Here is a 13,596-nt window from a genome sequence, read left to right as displayed (position 1 = left end):
GAAACTCACAAGGGGCTCTCCCCGAGCACCTCTCTGTAAAATACCAAATAAATGCTTTTCACCACCACCAGCACCACCTGAATATGAATCATGTCGATCCGTCAGTTCCTGAACTACCACATCAAAGTTTCTTGTTTCTAGCGCGATCAAACTTTTCACCGGATAACGCCGGTCATTTCTTTTAAACTGAAGTCTTATTATAACGAAGCCGAAGGGGCCCTGCGATTTCTTTTTCATAGAGGTTGGTTTTTAATAGCGGTACGCAACCATGGGTGCAACTCTCGGCTGCTAGCGCGCCTACTTGCGACTTGGAATAATGAGGATAACAAAGGCAATGACACCAAGCGAACATGTTAGCCTTGCCAACACCTGCGGCCAGCATTGGCTCCGGGGCCTGGAAAACGGTTTCCAGAGGAATAATGTCTTAGAGGACAGGGACAGGCCTATTCTGAATTTTCCGCAGCGCTTTCTTCGTGCTCAAGCAGATACTGGTCCCTGTGAAAGAGGGCACCTTACATTTGGAGAGCACACGAAAGGAGGGCAGGGAATTCCCCTCGTGCCAGTTCGTATGCCACTCAGGTCTCGAGCGTCTAAATGTTTTATTTTGCTTTATACCATTGAGAACAAAGTGTACTGGAATATTCGCTGTCAAGTTCGGCTCCATTCTCGTCGTAGGTTTCGGGGTAGAGTTTCAGCGATGTTCGACTTAGGTTGTCGAGGATTGCAACTTAAACCCATTATTATTTCAAATAACTAAGGAACGCTTAGATCACCGCCCTTTAGGGCCAGAAGTCTGATTTACAATAACGTGCTTAACAGTAATTCAGCGCTAGAAGTTTCTTTCTGAAAAGAAAGGCAATATCGGGGTAAGTTGGATTCCACCTTTGTAGTGATTTGGATTTGCCGCAGTCAGGTAAAATATTTTTGCTGCATGTGTTGCTTGTGCACAATATTTCTGCATTATATTTTTTTAAGTGAAACGCTTTAAATCTAGCGAAATTTCACATTATATTTCCTTTGAAAGCGTAATGTCGACTCCAACAATTTGGGTCAAACTGTTCCCACATTCCATGGCAATCGCACTCTTGCGAAGGAAGGCCAGTGCGCCATGGGCAGAAAATGTTCTTGATTTGCAATGCCCCAATGTGAAACGTGAATAATATACCGTCAGTGCTTCTTTCGAAATTTTTTAGAGATTTTCGCCCAAAAAGTCGTGAAACATGGAGTGTTAACGCTATGTGCAGGTGAAGTGTGCCATGGCGGAGATTCTGTTCGCGATAGTCACCAGTTGACATACTTTTAGTTATTCATCTGAAACTAATAAACTTTAAGCATTTTTGTTTTAGGGCACATAATTATACACTGTAATCGCACGCATTCATCACCGTAGCCAGACCCAGTTTATAGATTTTTTAAATTGATATTGTCGTTCCAGATATTAGATAACGGATCGCAGACCGCGTAAGACCAGCAAGACCGGCCAGAATACGACCGAGCGTTCACTATGTGATCGACCGACTGGCGTCTTTCCTCGCCGTGTCGTCAGAGACACATCGCCAACCAAAGGAGAGAGACGACGCTCCGGGGGCAGAACAACAGCTGGAAAGAAACTCTCCTATGCGTCATTAACAAATTAAGAAATTGACGCACAGTTCAGCGTGGCAGCGCAGCTAGCGAATATTCATTGGCGCCGCCCACTGTTTAAAGCGGCAATATAGACTAGGAGGCGATCCTGCCTTCCCAGGTGACCAGGAACGCAGCCGAATCCCTATGTAGCCTGCTCTTGCATGTACGCGCCGCCTGAAGCTGCCGAGCTGACTCGGGTGCACGTGAGGAGGAACGGTACGCTTCAGGTGCGTGTCTCACAAAATTTAGAATGTCGGCGTGCTTTGTTTACCACCAAGTGTCCTTCGGCTTGAAGTGGACTATTAAATTTCTGGTGTATGTGGGGAGTTAGTTTTGGTACCGGGTACATGCCGACTCATCGCGATGAAAGCGCATATTTAAGAGAGCAAAACGACACAAATAAAGAATTACTTGTTTGAAACTCAACAGAAAAAAAAACTCCCCATGAGAGGCTCAGTATAAGTTAAGTGAGTACACATTGGAAAGCTCACAATGCATACTCACGCTAAAAGCATGTTTAACAATTTTAGGCTCGAATATATATCCCCGAGTTTACTTTTGTTTTAAATTTCCAATACGTTTTAAATTCTGTGAAGGTTTTGCAGTAATTCTGCAGCTGCGCACGAAGAATGAGTTTCCCCTTTAGAAATTTCTAATGAACGTTATGAGTGGCGGATGATTTTCTAATATACAACGTTGAAGATCACAGATTTCGACACAAGCTTGCACATCTGCTTTTACTGCCGCCATATATGAGATAATTTAGATCGATAAGGAATAATTATTCAATAAACTCTGCTTCCATATGTTTTCTTGTCGCTTGTGTGTAAGACATTTTTGGCATAAAGTGTAGCGTTCTCTCTTACCATCGTCTCTGGGAAATTAATTATTGCCTATACTTAGATTTCGGTTAACAACTAAACCATCCGAGGTCTTCACCAAAGAGGCCTTCTACAAGCACACTCAAGAAAGAGAACAACGATTGAGGGTATGCCTTTGTCCGGTAGCAAATATTTCGGCATGACGAATTGTCTTCGTCTGGGCACACTTGTCATGCATAATTTTAGGTGCAACCGCATACTCCAAGAGTGCACAAAACTAAATGTGGCCTCAGTGCTTCAGCAAAACTTTTGTGGTGACAAAGTTTAAGCAGTAGTCGAAATTCCAGAGCAAGACCACCAAAGCGTTCTCTTCTTCAATGGCTGAATACACCCATGCGATTATACCACTGAAAAATTATTATCACAGGTAAACTGATTTCACCTGTGTGTAAGCGACTCCGCCCATGATGGGCGATCGACATGTTCTCTGGATATTAAAGCGCAAGCTTAAATGTCAGCCGGCGCATAATTAAGGTTCGCACAAAACTTTGTCTGGCGTTTAATGCGACTGAAGTCTGAAGTTTAAGGCGCCTGAAGATGCAATTACTGCCATGAGCAAATAGACCTTTCAGGCCAGATATGGGCGTGCGAAGAAGCCCGAATGTCTCCAAGATTAAACCCTGAGACCTAAGCAATAGGAGGATACGCTGACAAGTCCTGACCTGTATTCACAGCGACAGGTGATGTCCAGGGCCGTGGGGGCCGTACGATCTAACGAAGTTCGCGCCTGAGGGCACTGAGCACGATGAAAACGCTTGCGTTTAATAAACATTTATTTGTGCTCTATCGTTCTCTTCGTCATGGTCACGAGCGTGAAGAGCTTCGCAGTGAATGTTTAATACGAAAAAAAGCGGGTTGCTATCCAACGTACGTTCAGCGTATTTTTTTAATTAAATCCATGCAATCGCCCATGAACTTCCTTTGACGAACATTTTTCTTCATTTTGGTTTCTGCCATTTAAAACTGCATCGGCGGGTCCACCTAACATGTTTACACAATTATGTCCATGAGAGTTACAATCGTATTCGCCACCACCTTGATCACAGCTTTTTTTTATTCGCATTATTTCACTTTATTTCCCATCAGCAGTTTCACGTGTTTATGAACAAGTAAGTCTTAAACATTGTCCACTTCTTATCTGAGCATCAGCAGGAATAGATTATCACTGAAGCAGACAGGAAGACAACTTCTTTACGCGGGTCCTTGCACGCCACTTCATTTTATTTATTCGCCTGTCAAACCGCCATATTTTTGATTTCGTACGCAAGCATGGCGCATGTATGAGCTGGTATGTCGAAATTCAAGCATAAAGCGTGCCTTTTTTGCGCCGCTCTATGTTGCCACCGTGCATATCTTTAGCTTATTGTAGCAACCTTTGTGACGTCTTTTCTCGGAGAAAGTAAAATTCAGAAGTTTTCAGTTCGTATTATTGCTTTGATTTTATATGAATTTAAGTTCCATGGTCTAAGCGCACTAAAGTGGTGCAGCCGGTATGATTTTTGTTTTATTCTAGAAGTGTTCCATGCGGCATAATTTGTGAAACGCGGTATGGGATACAGGAGGTAGAAAGGTAAATTAAGGAAGAAGGATCAGTTTCACGGACGTATTCGCAGAGGTTGTGACTGATTCTCCATAGTACACTTTTTATAATCCCATTCGCGGTTTCATGTTAGGCCCACCTCCGTGACGAGCCGTTTTCTAATAGAAGCCGTTGCTGGGCACATCCACAACAAGTAGTCGAACATCAGAAATGTCCGGTGCAGCGCCACAGTGAGGGAACCTGTCAGTTGCTGGCATATCTTGCTGCCAACTGCGATCTTTCTGTAGATCTTGCTGCGGCAGCTGCTGGCCGGTAAGTTATATTGGCGACCAAATATATCAGATATACCTGGCCACCAATTACACCTCAGTGCACAACTAAAAAAGCCTTTTAGGAAGTCTTCACAAGGGTATGAGGGTGCGTGAAGTATATCGCTTTAATACAGTAAGCCCTGCGATTTTTCGACTTTCTTTCCCTTTCATTTGTTCCGTTACTTATCTTCAATACTGGGATTTCTTTCGCTGAAAAATAATTACAACAGACGGGGTACATTTTGATGTGATCAGGTGCAGTTTCCCCCTACTGGTACAATACTGTTTACGCTGGCTGGACAATTAATAATCGAGTTCATAGTATGCGGAACAGACAAGGCTGCTCATCAATCTCTACTATTTTTCTCTGAGGCTTCAAAACCATTATCATGAAATAGAGACAGCCAGGACGAACTCTCATTCGTTTAGACCGCTGTTGAATTCGTTTGGAAAACACCTGTGCTGGCGTCTTCTGCGCAATATTCATCGCATGACTGAGCTTAGGGCGAATTCACTGACACATGTGCTTCTCCCGGCATGGTCAGGTTTCTTCCGTTCCACCTTAGTGGTTCTAACAAGATTTTATTCCACAGAAAGCGAACAGAAAAATTTAATGGTTATGGCAACCAAAAAGAAGGCGTGCCTTTATTTGGCCTTTGAGGACTTGCAAAAATCAGCTGGGCATGTGTGAGAAAGAGGCGCGCCCATGGCGCTCCCTACTTGGCTGTAACACGAATCTCTTCGGCCAGACTGGCTTGCTGTTGGCCGCGGGTCGACATGCGTTTTTAGTGCGAAATCATTATTTCACGCGGCCTAACCAGCTGACCGAGTTGGTGTGGAGCTTGACCTTGATGGTGATCTTGGCCAAACGAAAAATTTAAATAAAAAAATATTGCAGTGAGGGGGACTCGACTCGAGCCCATGATAGCGCGAACAGGTCAACTTCACTGGCCGCTGCACGAGAGCACTTTGCTATCTCCGCAGCCGACCACACCTCTTGTTTAACGACAACACACTCTCGCGCTCGTCATCTTCATCAACTAATGCTACTATCGAAGTGATATCGTCGGCAGACGTGCCCAGGGCCCAGAAAAGCAAAACCATGCACCAACCAGGCTAAACGGTTGCTTTCTCACGTCTACTCGGTTTAACTGTGTTAAAAACCTACAATTTTTTTTTGGTGATCGTTGCAGCAAAATGCATCCTTTTTCCTTTTACTGAAATTTTCTGTATAGAAAAATGCTGTGTGAATACCTTCTGATTCTCGTCGGTGAATCCGTGATCGTCAGAAAGTGCCGCACGGATAGCCGCGGTGAAGGACAAGCACGGAGATGACACAATTTGGCATCCGTACACTCTTAATCTCACAAAGGCGCATTCATGTGACGGCACAGCTCACGTTCAACGTTTTATTCGGCTGCGCAGTGATGCGACTAAAAAGAGAGCCCAGCACTAAAACATGTACACTCATGAACAAAAGATTACGGATTTGAATGCATGCAAAAAAAAAATACTGCGTGGAATTGCTAGCCAGTAAGCTGGTGGTCACTGCAATGAATAAAGCACATATTTCCCTTCAAGCATATCTTCATTGATTTGATTTGCCTGATCGCATAGAGACAGTTTTTCTGCGAACCTCATGCAGCTCTCTTCTCCGTGACTGCACCTGGATACTGTTCAACAAAGTTGTTCGCTGGTAACCATTACCTCTCTTCCAATAAAGAGCCTAATTGGCGATATATGCTGGCTACTTGACATCGTCATCATAGCTGTTCTCCTTGAAGAGGAGGTAAATACTTACTTTGCTCACCTCTTTGTTACTGTTAAGCTCGCTACTTCGCTTAATACTTGCTATCTGGCTCAATCTGAGCGTGTGTTCCCGTCAGGAGCATGATTTCAAAATTCGCGCTTTCCCACTGCTCATTTGCATATCCCGAATGTTGAAAAACGAAAACCTCAACTAACAGATCATACTCATCGTGATTGGACAAAATCGCCCGTCATGAACCACACCGAGACGACTTACGCGCAGTCCTTCAACGAAGGTTGGTACGCTGGTCGCTCTTAAAAGACTGACCTCGGGGTCACCGGTATTGATGGCAACCATCATTTTTTTATTTAGCCTTCTCTGAAATCCCATCCGTGATGGGCTTGAGGGATGGGAAAATTTGTGGCGGGTGGTTCACAAGACATAAAATATATATCACTATGCTGTATTTCCGCCGTCCCTCTAAGGTACAAAACATTAAGATGAATGAAGTCGCCTTCACTCACTATCTTGAAAGAAGGTTCAGTCGTCACCAAAAACAGCTAAAAGATGTGCAGAAGCACTCCCGAGTGCGTACAGAGGAGTGCATAGCGGCTCTGTTTTTCAACCAGTCTGCGTGGTTTTGATTTCTTCGGTGGATGACCAAGTATTTTACGAGTTGTATGTTAGTAAGCCACACGGTCGGCTATTTCGCCGACAGTTTTTGTAGTATTCCAATTGGTGAGCAGTAAATGGCACGTCGAGGTGGCGCCTGGCATCTCTGCGTAGTTGACCAACAGTGTAGAGCCGGGTGCTCTGCAGAAAACCGGCCTAATGCTTTTGACATCAGCTGACCGCTAAATGTTGGCTACCTAGCACTGAGCCAATGACCTGGTTCTTACGTTCGTAAACCCGTTCTTTCCGTAGCATTTGGCCCATGACAAAGCAGCAGTGAATATCCCTTGTGTCTCTGCTGCTCGGCGGACCTCTTGGCTGCCATTACTTTTATCAGTCACGCAACAAGTCAAAAGAAACACTTAAGCTCGGTCTAAGGGCATGAAAAGATAGAGTTAATAAGTGCGTGCAGTGGCCTAGGGTCCTCTTTGCGTACCGCTACGCACAAACGGACATTGTTCTTTCTTCATGGGATGAAACTTAACCTACCCTTAAAATTATAATGCGTTAGCATTGAGATCCCTCCTGCGCAAGTACTCTCCTGTCGCCTATATGTTCTGCCTACATACCGATATATGCGGATTAGCTCATTCTCTACTAAACATTAATAAATCGCGGGGAGTCTCCTAACACTTCTACCGCAGCGGCGCTGCGATCAAGCGAAGTGCTACTGGCCCGGCAGGTTGGCTGTTTCAAATACAGCCACTGATGGTGCTTGTGATACTGAGGTTGCTCTTCCCGATCAACCTCTAGCGATTGATCGTTCATTTAACTGCCACCTGCCACAGTGGGCATGTTTGATCACAGCCTCGTGGCCAGATGGCACGGTGGTATCTTTCACTTGTTTTTCTGCAGAACGAGAGCTTAACGCGGTCGATTTAATATATGAGCGAGGAAGTTCTTAACACACTTACGTCAAAACAAAGAAGCAGTAGTCGCTGTAGACCGGTGTTGCTTGCCTCGGCATACGTCTGAGAAGGAAACCTGAAATATATATTCAACAGCTGCGGTTACCTACCATCCACTTTACTCAGTGATAAAACCGGTGAATTTATGCTTGCCCCGCCCCTTGAACCTTGTCTCCCGCTTTGCGAAATCATGTACTTCTGATGCCCATTGGCTAATCTCTCGCCTCGACAGATTGTGTTGGCACTAGTTTCACTGCTCCTGCCTTACCGAACTGCGTACATATAGTTATTCAAAAGGAATGTTGAAAAAAACTCAGCAGACGACTGCCACATGTAACGCGACAATCAACAACAGTTGTTATGCTGTTTTCATTTTGTGATGTATTCAGGTGAACATTTTGAAACCGACTTGTAAATGTTTATGAATCTAGAGCACTTATTTGCGTTTACAAGCTTAAAAGTCTTTGAATAACACTCCTGTGCCGTCCACCGCTGCAGGTGCATGGCGCTATTAGTGCTCAGCCTCTCCTCGGGCGGCTCAATTTGTAGCAACCAACGCAGATAGGGCGTGACGCATTCCATCGCTCTTGCCATACTCTAGCTGCATACGGTTACAGCCCTCTGGATTATTCCTTTGGTAACACCCTGCGGTTTCGTATTACTCTGGTCTCACCGAACCTTCTTTTCCACGCTAATCCACCTCCTTCTCTTTCCACGATAGCTAACTTCCGGATACATATTCCTCCTCTTCAGTACACCCAACACATTCCGCGGTAACCACCCTCCGTATGGTTATATTCTACTGCCCTCCATCGACTGCTCTCCTTCCGCGCGAAGCAATTTCCGTTTACGCATTACACCGGTCTCACCATGTTATCCTCTTCCACTATTATCCTTGTATTTTTCCTTCCTCTTCGTTACCAACCGTCGGTTGCGCCTTCAAGCGCTACCACATTGGAAACCCGACATAACGGCCTTCATCAGTGCCGCTGCAGAAGGAAAAACGGAAATTGTATGGTAACCGTGTGCGATTAACCATAGCAGAAACCTAATTCATTTTCAGGCTGTGGTGCTTTACCTGTCAGCTACTGTCATGCCATGGTGACCAGAGTAGGCCGCTGACAGTATTTATTTATTTATTTTATTTACATGATACAGCGGACCTTTTGGACCAAGAAAGGAGGGCAAAAGCAAATTACAAGAAATAGTTACAATGCATTGAACAAATAGCAGCGTACGTACATACACATATTTTTAAAATTCATGCATGTAGATAAAAAACCACTCCGATTCGTCCAGGAGACGAAATGCAGCTGGGCAACTCACTTTGTTTTGCTAACATGTGCCCGCGAACATCATGTGGCATTCCTTCCCAGAGGAAGGGCCACGCGAGAAGCTGTCATGGCTATCACTCTTTTTTTCATGCATTATAGGTGAGTATATAGCTCCATATTAGTTTCACAGGAGAAAAAAACTAGCTTTCGTTTCAGACGTCACAGCTATGTCTCCCTTACTATCTTTTTTCCGTCTCTTCAGAGTTATTGTGTTTAGCCTGCGTATTTATCTTCATTCCATGAAATAAATTTTGCTTGTAAGCTTGAACCAATCCTCTTATTTCTTCCTCAAGACTGTCATGCATTTTGCGTTCATAAAACCTTCTCTACCTGTCAAAGCACAGTGGATAAGTGGAACCACAGTAAATATTTAGTTTCTCCTGGTACGCCATTGCAAACTGCACTCAGATATACTATTTATTTTCACTTCATCCTCTTCATAAAGTTGTTTGTTTGTGACATTTTGAAAACGGTGCCTGCAGCAACGCACCAACCATTACCACCAGGAGCTTTAAAAAGTCAGCAGAATAGATTGCATTAACGCGAGTAATTGGAGCTAATTGCCACGTGTTCATGACTAATGAGCAGGAAAAAAACGAGGACAAGACAAGCACAAACTCTGAACTGAACTTTAGTTCGGAGTGAGCGCTTGTGTTGCGCTGTGTCTTCTTCGTCGTCGTCTTTTCGCACTCGTTAAGCATTAACAGCAAATACAATAATCTATTCACACTGTTTATGTGAAAATAAATAAATTTAACACAGTTGTATGCAGAAACGAGTATTAAAGATGCACTGAAGAGGAATCTGAACTTGTCTTTTTGCCGCGGGAACTCGATCTACACGTTCCGAGCTTTCTTAGAAACTTCGATTTATTGCCCTGTGTGGGCGATTTCCGTAATGAAATCGAATTAACGTCCTGCTCCCGCCTTTTTTTTTTAATTCTCCCGCGTACGGTGGCCGGAGTCGACCAACGCGTGGAGCGCCTTTCACCCAGTCCCGTGGCGGTTTGCCGCTGTGCCATCGGCGGAGTAATACGTAGTAGTCCGTAGTAGCAAATAGTCCGCGCGTATATTTATTTCTGCGGGCTTATTTTGCGGCTATATTATGTGCGAATGAAACTATTTATTCATGGAAACCTAAAAACAAAATAAAGCGAAAGCAAAGCCTCCACGGAGCTGGCTGAAAGGCACTCCACGCGTTGGTCGACTCCGCCCACCGTACGCGGATAATTAAAAAAATAAAGGCGGGAGCCGGACGTTAATTCGATTTAATTAGGAAAATCGGCCACACAGGGCAATAAGTCGCAGTTTCCAAGAATGCTAGGAACGTGTAGATCGAGTTCCCGCGGCAAAAAGACAAGTTCAGAATCCTCTTCAGTGCACCTTTAACTATAATCCTGTCTTTCCATCTGTCTTTCTGTGTGGTTTGTGTTAAATTTAGCGCTGTTTTTACTTTTTGTTAGACAGCGCTCCATAAACTAGCCCAGTAAGATGTACTGTTCAACGAACTATAATTCACAGGGCTTCTAAGAAAATAATTTTCATGAGTTATTATGATACTCACGACCTTTCTTCTGTACGAAGTCAACCCTTGAAACAAAAAGCAGAAGCCGAGCGACGCGCGTCGTACTTGACCTTTGAATTGGAAACTTCAGACTGTGCGGTGCGGCTCTCTCTTCAAGCGAGGTACACAAATCGAGTTATGAGTCACTGCATCTAACATCAACGATTCGCCAAACACTGACCCTTTGGGGCAACGCGTAGGGCCGCGCAGACGGAGGCAGTGATCGAAGCGGCTATAGTTTGTACCATTTAGAGAGATGTCGTACCACCGATGAAATGCTAAGGGACTGAATCTTCACGCGGCATCGAGCTTCTAGTTCGCAGATGAACAACTTTCGGACCAGGACTCTTTCAAAACGAAAGAGGGACAGATGACTGCTGTGTATGAGGCACGTCGCAGAGGGAAAACACCGAGGCTTCGAAAGGGCATTCTTGATTTTTAGCAGGTCTGTCCACGCAGGTGCCGCATAACGCACGAGACGATAAGTATCATGTGGAATTCGAAAGATGGAGTTCATGAACGGCGTTTTGTTTGTTTGTTCAGTAAGCGCACAGATACACGTTGTAAACTGCGCACAGCACTGCGAGAGTTCTTACAAACATTTCGATGTTAGCGCTCTGTCGTGAACCTCCAAAAAAAAACATAAAATACTTTGTGCTCGCTAGAGGCACTGCTGAGGCTTTAGCGTGGCAGGAATGGAGTAAACAACAAGCGAAAAAAAAGAGGATGTAGCGGCGAAAATTTGCTGAATTCGTTATTGTAGCATAAATATATTCAAACATAGGCTGAAAAGATGCATTGTTTACAAGGTATACTTCAATTACGAACACTTTTTTTTTATAAGTAACGCACTCCTAGTGGGAGACAGTTGTACTACGAATAACTAGAGAATATGATATATACATGATATACAATTCAAGGAAGCTAAAAGTCACCCAAGTCAGGGAGCACACGTAAGGAACGTTTCTTTTTCAATCTTTTTATGTTGATCAATGGGTAATTTTTAGCTCGAATATTTTATAGCTTAAACATAATAGAATAAAAAATACACAGAAACAGCCACATTCCGCCGGTGGAATCCGAAAAGTCGACCTAAAAACTTCGCGCCTTAGCTCCACCAACTAAGCTGCGGCGAAGTCTTTCCTGCCTTTTGGTTTTGGTGGTATTAATGTTTGCATGTAACCTAACCTTGCCAGTGTTTACCAGCGCCACCCTCGTTCATAGCAGCGGACGCTGTACGTGCTGTAATACCGCCATTGCAACATGCATTGTGATCGAAGGGTGCCGGCAAAATTGTGGGAAAAATCTTTTATGCTAGCTAAGGCATCAAGACTAAAGGAACCGTTAAGCCCTCGTTAGCCGTTAAGCAGTTAAGCCCTCGTTAAGCTATTGCGCTGTAGACGTAAGGAAAACGAGGGGGCTTGCTATGGCATAAGTATTATGAGACACAATAGTCACCTAAAATATGGAGCGTAGGGGAATATTTATTTGTTCAGTCTATGACGTCGATGAGTGCGCAGTTATTAGTGTAATTATTGTAGCGCTGGAAGATACCTGATTAGAAAGTGGGAGGAAAAACAACCACATGCCGCTGGTGGTATCAACCTACAACCTCCGTGTTTCGCACCTGGTACACCGCCAACTGAGCTAAGGGGCGGCTGCGTACTCTTTATAGGGTCATGGAAGGAAACAGACGGGTGCGGCCTGGGTACAGTACCTGCCTTTGGAATAGGATAAAAAAGACTAGCGAGGTGCCTACAGAGAGAAGTTCATATGCATTCACCGCTAGGATGACTACGTGTGTTTTGGAAGCCTGTCTTATTTTGCCCTGTGCCCTGTGTCGTTTTGCCCCGCGACACGGGGCAAAATGGCACATTTTGAAATAGTCATCATCATGATCAGCTTGACTGCACCTCCTCCAGTAAAAGGCCGCTCCCACATCTCTCCAATCAACCCTGTAAGAAATTGCGTGGCTCCGAGATTCGTGCCTCGCTCTTCTTGCACGTGAGGTGGATGCTCTAACTGTACGCCATCGCTGTCCCCTTCAGTAAATACCATTAAATTTTAATTTAATCCCTTTTAGCTAGCCTCCTAAAGTTTTATGGCCGTGAGGCTCGCAAAATAGAGAATAATTGGTCTGTATTTAGTTTTTGATAGCTCTCAATAATATAAAAGTTTCAGTAGAGACACTTGAGACTGTTTACGGGGGAGAACGCGAAAGCATGAAACTGCTGTGTCATGCGACGTTGCAGAATGGCTCTGAGTGATGAGTCATGAGTGTCACTACCAGGCATGACAGAATGTTTGTACAATATACACCTTACAACATGTTTCTTTTGAAGCTGCGAGTCATGCTACGTTGCATGTGCCATGAATATGGCTACGTGTCATGACTATGCATATTTCGCAAAAAGTCTGCTCACCTTACCTTACGTTACTGGTAAAGTATGAGAGAAGCCAACAGCCACAGAAACCAAGGAGCACAGGAGATTTTTTTAAAAAATTAATTTATTTTTTGTGGTGTTGATCAAGTAAGAATATTACTGAATATGTTGTCGCTTAAAGCTAATTGAGGTAGAGCACCGGACGCGTAATTCGGAGGTCGTGGGTTCGGATCCCACCGGCGGCATTTGGTTGTTTTTTCTTCTGTTTTTCTAATCAATTAGCTTTAAGCGACAACATATTCAGTAATATTCTTACTTGATCAACACCACAAAAAATAAATTAATTAAAAAAAAATCCCCTGTGCTCCTTGGTTTCTGTGGCTGTTGGCTTCTCTCATATTTATAACGAGGCCCTCATTCCCCTTCCCTTGTTTGCTTAATTGCTTAGCGAGGGCCTCCGTTCTGGCAGCCTTGACGCCATAGGAAGCATAAGAGGGTTCTCACACAGCTTCCACCCTCGCCGTTCGATGGCGTTCTACGTCACACCAGCGGTAACTCAGGACGTTCCACGTCCGCCGCTTACGAACGTGGGTGGCGCTGATGAACACTCTCAAGGTTAGGTTATTT

The sequence above is a fragment of the Amblyomma mixtum genome, chromosome 8, assembly GCF_055824585.1.
Source record: "Amblyomma mixtum isolate Tamu chromosome 8, ASM5582458v1, whole genome shotgun sequence".
Lineage (NCBI taxonomy): Eukaryota > Metazoa > Arthropoda > Arachnida > Ixodida > Ixodidae > Amblyomma > Amblyomma mixtum.
The sequence above is the reverse complement of the archived record's forward strand: the minus strand, read 5'-3'. Positions refer to the sequence as shown.